This window comes from Moschus berezovskii, chromosome 3 (assembly GCF_049115385.1).
Source record: "Moschus berezovskii isolate FMDL1 chromosome 3, NW_MosBer_1.0, whole genome shotgun sequence".
NCBI lineage: Eukaryota > Metazoa > Chordata > Mammalia > Artiodactyla > Moschidae > Moschus > Moschus berezovskii.
In genome coordinates, this window is record NC_142462.1 from 110284245 (window position 1) to 110293172 (window position 8928).

Here is an 8928-nt window from a genome sequence, read left to right on the forward strand (position 1 = left end):
AACCAGCAACATAACTTCATGAGAGAATTTTTACAATAACTTATTCAGTTTTCTCTTTGAACAGGACATTAGTTCTTAATATTCTACCTGATTTTGCTAATATTTTGTTATGCTATGATTTATACTTAAGTCTCAGGACTAAAATTTTGAATGACAGAACTATAGTTTTAGTTTCTTCTCTCTTTTTATCTTTAAAATTAATTACTTTTTTTTACTGGATTATATTTTTCTACTAATTCAGGAAAAATAAATCTCTAGGTTGTCCCTTTTTCTTTTTTACTTTTATTTTATTTTTTTACACAAAGGCAATTTTAATTTGCTAAAACAAAAGAAAAACAAGAAACAGAACAATCTTTTTCTTACTGCTACATCTACCATCTTAAAAAAATGATATAGAGAATTTATATAACCTATAAACAAAAGCATACGTGTAAGTATTCTTTTTTTTTTTGACATATAATTATTCTTGAGTAAGAAAAACCAGTCACAAACAAATAAAACTAGAACCCAGATGCCTAATTTTGGCTATGAATTTTAAATTTTGTTTTATCTCTCAGTCCTGAAAATGTTCTCTTTACTGAAACTTCACTGTATAATAGAAACAGACACAGAAATCCATTGAGCTTCTGCAGAAACATTTAGACTTTACTCCTGATGCAAATTACCTGCAAAAACCTAACTGCTTATAAAGAATGTTTGAAGCTACATCTATGATTTAAAAATAAGCACACAACCAATGTAAAAGGGAAGAATCTTCCTTTTTCAGGAGAAACGTCTTATGTGAAGCTATCCTCTTGAAACATGTTTGATGTCAATTCTGGGTGAACCAGGATGGCCGCTTCCTCTCTCGCTCAATGATCCTCTTGCCTTGATCTTGCTCGGAGGGTGTCTCCCCCGAGTACAGCACCACGGTCTCCACAGTAGGAGCCCTGAAAGGGCCCCCCTCTTGCTTCCCTACCTGTCTTCTGATTTCTGCTGTCTCCTTGCACACCTTCTCATAGCAATAGCCACAGAAGACATGCTTCTGTTTCAGGTGACCACATTCAGGACAAAAGTCTATATTGTTCTTAACTTTAATGAGCTTATGAGGGTTTCTTCTCCTACACCGGTTCACTTCAATGCTGCGCCTGTTTTTAGGAGCTGCCATCCAAAATATACTATCCAAAAGGCTGGAAGTCTCCGAACTTCTACTGGTATCCCTTGCTGGTTCTGAAAATATAGCTGGACCTTGGACCGCTAACGCTGGTCCCCATGGAGGACTGGGAAAACCTGGTCTGCTCTGCAGAAGTTTCCGCTGCAGCTGCTTCCAACAGTTGCGGAGAAGTCCTCGGGCTGCGGGAAACGGCGGAAACAGCAGCACCAGCAACGTGGGCGCCATGTTGCTCGGCCGAAAACCACTCCCTCTTTTTTACTTTTAATTATGGAGACTTCACTGGGTCTGTGTCAACATTATTCAACTGACTCACCACTCTAATAATATACAATGTTCAGATATTTGCTATGAGATATTTTATTGTAATTTTATGATATAGGTGCTTATATAAATACTCACATTTGCACATTTGTCACTATAATAACAAATTTAATTATTCATGTCAGACTCATGCTTGATGTAATTTGAGACATTTTCTGAGTTGTATAATTCAGATTGTACCTTCATGACTCATTTTATGTCTTACTCAGTATTTCTGAAGCACTAATATGTTTTTGTGGGTTGTAGATATGAGGCAGCAAAAAATAAGAGCAAAAAGTACAATCTAACATATGTAAAAGTTAGCATGAAAATGACATCATATTTTAGGGAAAGACGCTTGCTCCTTGGAAGGAAAGTTATGACCAACCTTGATAGTATATTAAAAAGCAGAGACATTACTTTGCCAACCAAGGTCTATCTCGTCAAGGCAGTGGTTTTTCCAGTGGTCATGTATGGATGTGAGAGTTGGACTGTGAAGAAAGCTGATCGCCGAAGAATTGATGCTTTTGAACTGTGGTGTTGGAGAAGACTCTTGAGGGTCCCTTATACTGCAAGGAGATCCAACCAGTCCATTCTAAAGGAGATCAATCCTGGGTGTTCATTGGAAGGACTGATGCTGAAGCTGAAACTGCAATACTTTGGCCACCTCATGGGAAGAGTTGACTCACTGGAAAAGACTCTGATGCTGGGAAAGGTTGGGGGTGGGAGGAGAAGGGGACGACAAAGAATGAGATGGCTGGATGGCATCACCGACTCTGTGGACATGAGTTTGAGTGAACTCTGGGAGTTGGTGATGGACAGGGAGGCCTGGCGTGCAGTGATTCATGGGGTCGCGGAGAGTCGGACACGACTGAGCAACTGAACTGAACTGAACTGAAACTACAGAAAGTAAGAGAAACCCCAGTAATATGGTAGGTGCTGAGAGAGGGCATCAGAGGGCAGACAGACTGAAACTACAACCACAGAAAACTAACCAGTCTACCCAGTAACCACAGAAAACTAACCAGTCTACCCAGTCTATAACATGGACCACAGCCTTGTCTAACTCAATAAAACTAAGCCATGCCCTGTAGGGTCACCCAAGATGGGACAGGTCATGGTGGAGAGGTCTGACAAAATGTGGTTCACTGGAGAAGGGAATGGCAAACCACTTCAGTATTCTTGCCTTGAGAACCCCATGAACAGTATGAAAAAGCAAAAAGATAGGACACTGAAAGATAAACGCCCCAGATCGGTAGATGTCCAATATGCTACTGGAGATCAGTGGAGAAATAACTCCAGAAAGAATGAAGAGACAGAGCCAAAGCAAAAACAATACCCAGGTGTGGATGTGAGTGGTGATAGAAGCAAGGTCTGATGCTGTAAAGAGCAATATTTCATAGGAACCTGGAATGTTAGCTTTATGAATCAAGGCAAATTAAAAGTGGTCAAACAGGAGATGGCAAGAGTGAGCATCGACATTCTAGGAATCAGAGAACTAAAATGAACTGGAATGGGTGAATTTAACTCAGATGACGATTATATCTGCTACTGTGGGCAGGTATCTCTTAGAAGAAATGGAGTAGCCATCATGGTCAACAAAAGAGACCAAAATGTGGTACTAGGATGCAATCTCATAAATGACAAAATGATCTCTGTTCGTTTCCAAGGCAAACCATTCAATATCACGGTAATCCAAGTCTATGCCCCAACCAGTAAAACTGAAAAAGCTGAAGTTGAACTGTTCTATGAAGACCTACAAGATCTTTTAGAACTAACTCCCCCAAAAAGATGTCCTTTTAATAATAGGGGACTAGAATGCAAAAGTAGGAAGTCAAGAAACACCTGGAGCAACAGGCAAATTTGGCCTTGAAGCACGGAATGAAGCAGGGCAAAGGCTAATATAGTTTTGCCAAGAGAATGCACTGGTCACAGCAAACACCCTCTTCCAACAACACAAGAGAGGATTCTACCCATGGACATCACCAAATGGTCAACACCAAAATCAGACTGATTATATTTTTTGCAGCCAAAGATGGAGAAGCTCTATACAGTTAGGAAAAACAAGACCAGAAGCTGACTGTGGCTCAGATCATGAACTCCTTATTGCCAAATTCAGACTTAAATTGAAGAAAGTAGAGAAAACCACTAGACCATTCAGATATGACCTAAATCAAATCCCCCATGATTATACAGAGGAAGTGAGAAATAGATTTAAGGGACTAGAACTGAATAGATAGAGTACCTGATGAACTATGGACGGAGGTTTGTGACATTGTACAGGAGACAGGAATCAAGACCATCCCCAAGAAAAAGAAATGGCAAAAAGCAAAATGGCTGTCTGAGGAGGCCTTACAAATAGCTGTGAAAGGAAGAGAAGTGAAAAGCAAAGGAGGAAAGGAAAGATATAAGCATCTGAATGCAGAGTTCTAAAGAATAGCAAGGAGAGATAAGAAAGCCTTCCGCAGCGATCAGTGCAAACAGAGGAAAACAACAGAATAGGAAAGACTAGAGGTCTCTTCAAGAAAATTAAAGATACCAAAGGAACATTTCATGCAAGATGGGCTTAATAAAGGACAGAAATGGTATGGACCTAACAGAAGTAAAGAGATTAGGAAGAGGTGATAAGAATACACAGAAGAACTGTACAGAAAAGATATTCACAACCCAGATAACTCACCTAGAGCCAGACATCCTGGAATGTGAAGTCAAGTGGGCCTTAGAAAGCATCACTACGAACAAAGCTAGTGGAGGTGATGGAATTCCAGTTGAGCTATTTCAAATCTTGAAAGATGATACTATAAAATGCTGCACTCAATATGCCAGCAAATTTGGAAAACTCAGCAGTGGTCACAGGACTGGAAAAGGTCAGTTTTCATTCCAGTCCCTAAGAAAGTCAGTGCCAAAGAATGCCCAAACTACTGCACAATTGCACTCATCTCACATGCTAGTAAAGTAATGCTGAAAATTCTCAAGTCAGGCTTCAGCAATACGTGAACTGTGAACTTCCAGATGTTCAAGCTGGTTTTAGAAAAGGCAGATGGACCAGAGATCAAATTGCCAACATCTGCTGGATCATTGAAAAGCAAGAGCATTCCAGAAAAGCATCTATTTCTGCTTTATTGACTAGGCCAAAGCCTTGGACTGTGTGGATGACAATAAACTGTGGGAAATTCTTAAAGACATGGGAATACCAGACCACCTGACCAACCTCTTGAGAAATCTGTATGCAGGTCAGGAAACAACAGTTAGAATTCGACATGGGACAACAGCCTGGTTCCAAATAGGAAAAGGAGTATGTCAAGGCTGTATATTGTCACCCTGCTTATTTAACTTATATGCAGGGTACATCATGAGAAATGCTGGGCTGGACAAAGCACAAGCTGGAATCAAGTTTGCTGGGAGAAATATCAATAACCTCAGATATGCAGATGACATCACCCTTATGGCAGAAAGTGAAGAAAAACTAAAGAGCCTCTTGATGAAAGTGAAAGAGGAGAGTGAAAACGTTAAAGCTCAACATTCAGAAAACTAAGATCATGACATCCGGTCCCATCAGTTCAGTTCAGTTCAGTTCAGTCATTCAGTTGTGTCCAACTCTTTGCGACCCCATGAATCACAGCACGCCAGGCCTCCCTGTCCATCACCAACTCCCGGAGTTCACTCAAACTCATGTCCATCGAGTCGGTGATACCATCCAGCCATCTCATTCTTTGTCGTCCCCTTCTCCTCCTGCCCACAATCCCTCCTAGCATCAGAGTCTTTTCCAGTGAGAGTCAACTCGTCGCATGAGGTGGCCAAAGTATTGGAGTTTCAGCTGTAGCATCAGTCCTTCCAATGAACACCCAGGATTGATCTCCTTTAGAATGGACTGGTTGGATCTCCTTGCAGTCCAAGGGACTCTCAAGAGTCTTCTCCAACACCACAGTTCAAAAGCATCAATTCTTCGGCAATCAGCTTTCTTCACAGTCCAACTCTCACATCCATACATGACCACGGGAAAAACCATAGCCTTGACTAGACGGACACTTCATGGCAAATAGATGGGGAAACAGTGGCTGACTTTATTTTTCTGGGCTCCAAAATCACTGCAGATGGTGATTGCAGCCTTGAAATTAAAAGACGCTTACTCCTTGAAAGGAAAGTTATGAGCAATCTAGAAAGCATTATTAAAAAGCAGAGACGTTCCTTTGCCAGCAAGGTCCATTTATTCAAGACTATTTTTTTTCCAGTAGTCATGTATGAATGTGAGAGTTGGACTAAAAAGAAAGCTGAGTGCTGAAGAATTGATAATTTTAAACTGTGATGTTGGAGAAGACTCTTGAGCATCCCTTGGACTGCAAAGATATTCAACCAGTGCCTTGGAGTCCCTTGGACTCCAAGGAGATCATTCTTGAGTGTTCTTTGGAAGGATTGATGTTGACACTGAAACCCCAATACTTTGGCCACCTGATTCGAAGACCCTACTCATTTGAAAAGACCCTGATGCTGGGAAAGATTGAAGGCAGGAGGAGAAGGGGACAATGGAGGATGAGATGGTTGGATGGCATCACCTTCTCAAGGGACATGAGTTTGGGTAGACTCCAGGAGTTGGTGATGGACAGGGAGGCCTGGTGTGCTGCAGTCTATGGGTCGCAAAGTGTTGGACATGACAGAGCGACTGAACTGAACTGAACTGAAACTACAGAAAAATTGTCAACCAACATTGCCACTCTAAAAATGCACAACCTTTGATAGTATCAGAAGTATAAAGAATGTATTTCTAAAGAATGATAATTAAGTTTACATTTCATATTTGTATAATAAACATAGATATAATTTAATTTGTTTTTCCTTCTTTACTGCTTTATAACAACTGATAGATCCATCTTAGAAAATATGGCTAACAAAATACTTAAATAATTCTACATTATCTCATGGGTAGTGGCCAAAGTGAATGGTTAATATTTTCAGTCTTGTTTTATGATCCTGGATTAATCACTTAGTATCTAATTAACTGTTACCTTGGATAAGATTTAATTTCTTAGAACTTCAGTTTTCTCATCTGTAAAATGAGACTAAAAATACATATTTTAATTTTTGTTACAAAAATGTAAACATCTAGCACAAAAACAATGTAATTGTATGCTTTATGTTAATTTTATTGCTAACATCTATGGTTTATTGTTATTGTTTATTATTTATGGGTTGTCCACAAAGGAGAAATGAATTTTACTCATAAAACATTCTAAGGTAATTTTATGTGGAATGGTTTGTGTGTGTTTTCAAAAAATTATCACTATATGCTTTGAAGACTCATACCAGGAGAGAGTGCAGATAAAGTTAAGAATGGAGTAAAGATAAGACAGTGGTTTATTTGTTGGGTTGTTTTCATCCTGGCCTCAGTAAGAGATAATTGTCTATTGATTAGTGAATATTCAGAGCTGAGTGTTTGGTAGCTTTGCACTTGCTGAACACTATGTGGAAAAAATAAAGCAGCTTATGATGAAAATTAATAGATTGTAACTGTCTGCAGGCTTCAAATCTTCTAAAATGACTTTTGAGAGAAATAAGTACCTAACTCCCTAATCCTACTAAATTTCTTCCTCAACTGTTAGATACTTGCTTATATTTTGGTTCCTCAGATCCAGCCAATTTTGTTTCAAATGCTTTTGATCAAGGAAATGTAGAATATTCTAGGACATGCTAATTATTTTTTTAAGGGAAGGAGATAATTTTTCCCCCTGAATTCTAGAAAGGATAACTTTTCATAATACTAAATTCAGTTTAGTATTTCATAGTTCTTTGATTCAAGATTATTAGCATGTGCTAGAGAATTATATTGGACAGACTTTTTCAGGTATACTAGAACCATTGGAGATCATGTTTATGTATATATTTATATATCTTTTCAATTTCCAAGTCCTTGAAGCACTCCTTTTTATGTTCTTTCTTTATTAAAAACATCTGGGTTAAAGTCTGAAAACAACATAGAATACATATCAATAAATAAATTTCACAAAAACTATAGAGAGAACATCAGTTGAGAGACTTCATTCTCATTATTATCATCAATTTTATAATTTTTGTTGTATTTTGTATATTATAAATGTATTTACATGTTTTAAATTAATACTTAAAATGTATCATATACAACTTAAACTAGTATTAACACTATTATTTACTAAAGATCCACACTGAATAACTACTTCCATCAACTTCCTTCAGTTTTAACAGTGATACAACGTCTTGTCAGATAATTCCTTAACTGCAAGGAACAAAAACCCACTCAAGGTATCTTAAGCATGGAGGGCATTCTATATTAAAGAACTATGAGCAACTATTAGACTTAACTCTATAGTCAGACTTACCAGTCATGAAAAATTGAGTAAATATATAAACTGTCTATCCCCTTTCTCTGCAAATGCCTGGTCTCCTGTATCACTTCTGTCCTCTGTAGGCGCAATGATACTGCAAGCCTCATCAGGGCACACAAGACAAAATGGCCACCATACCCTCAAAGTCCATACTCCAAGAACTGCCTTTCATAATCCCCACAGACTGCTTCTTAGTTTCTTTGTCTATAATTTACATTTTCACAAAGAGGATTTTATTGGACCCATCCCTTTCCTAAAAAGTTAAACATGTGTAATCACATTGTACAAACACGGCTGTAGGAGTCTCTTCAGCTGAGGTCAGTGCTGGGTTTTTGGAAAGGAAAATTAATCCAGATGGAAAAGGTAAAAGTGAATCTATCCTTAAGGACAAAGCTGATAATTTTTATTGTGGGATACTTTTGTGAAATTAGAAAAGGCAGTTATTCCTCTTGTAAACACTGTCTAGAATGTTTTATTTCACTTTGTTACTTTGCATGTGATTTCAAATGTTAGAGGTTCCTTTAACAAGGAGAAATTTATTTCTAAGGGAAGACTCAAGCTTACAAACACATTTAAATTAGTTATGGAAATAATTGAAATGGGGGGGAAAGGTGGGAACACTCAGAATCAAGATAACAGAAGTGAAATGAAATCTACTTTTGAAGAATTGAGCCCCATGGAGAAATCCAGGCCAGGTGGTTATCTATCCATAATCACGATATATCTATATAACTATCTGTAAACACCAATGCCACTAATTACCACAGCATTTATTCTAGTGTTCTCACAGGAATAAACTTTTTCTGTGACTGTGAGAAAGTTGGCTTTCATTATCTACAATATATTTATGTGTTTACTCAGTCCTACAATACAAATAGTTTCACAATTTGCTAAATCATTTTTTTGTAAAAATCAAATATACTAAATATTTCTTAGACAGTTTTTCTTCAGCATAGGAGGAGCATATATGATAATATTTTGTACTACTTTTGCAACTTTGTGTATGTCTGAAATTAGGTCAAAATGTAAAGGTGAAAAAAATTAAAAATTTTGAATCTAACAATCATTTTTTAAAATTGATGCTTGAATTTCATGTTTTGTTTGGGAAGCCTTATGCTA

At 37.9% G+C, this 8928-nt stretch overlaps 1 pseudogene; it reads right to left on the reverse strand.

Annotated features, from left to right (window-relative positions):
• Positions 1-368: 368 nt before the first annotated feature.
• LOC129552115 (large ribosomal subunit protein bL32m pseudogene) lies at positions 369-1392 on the reverse strand (annotated as a pseudogene).
• Positions 1393-8928: the final 7536 nt, after the last annotated feature.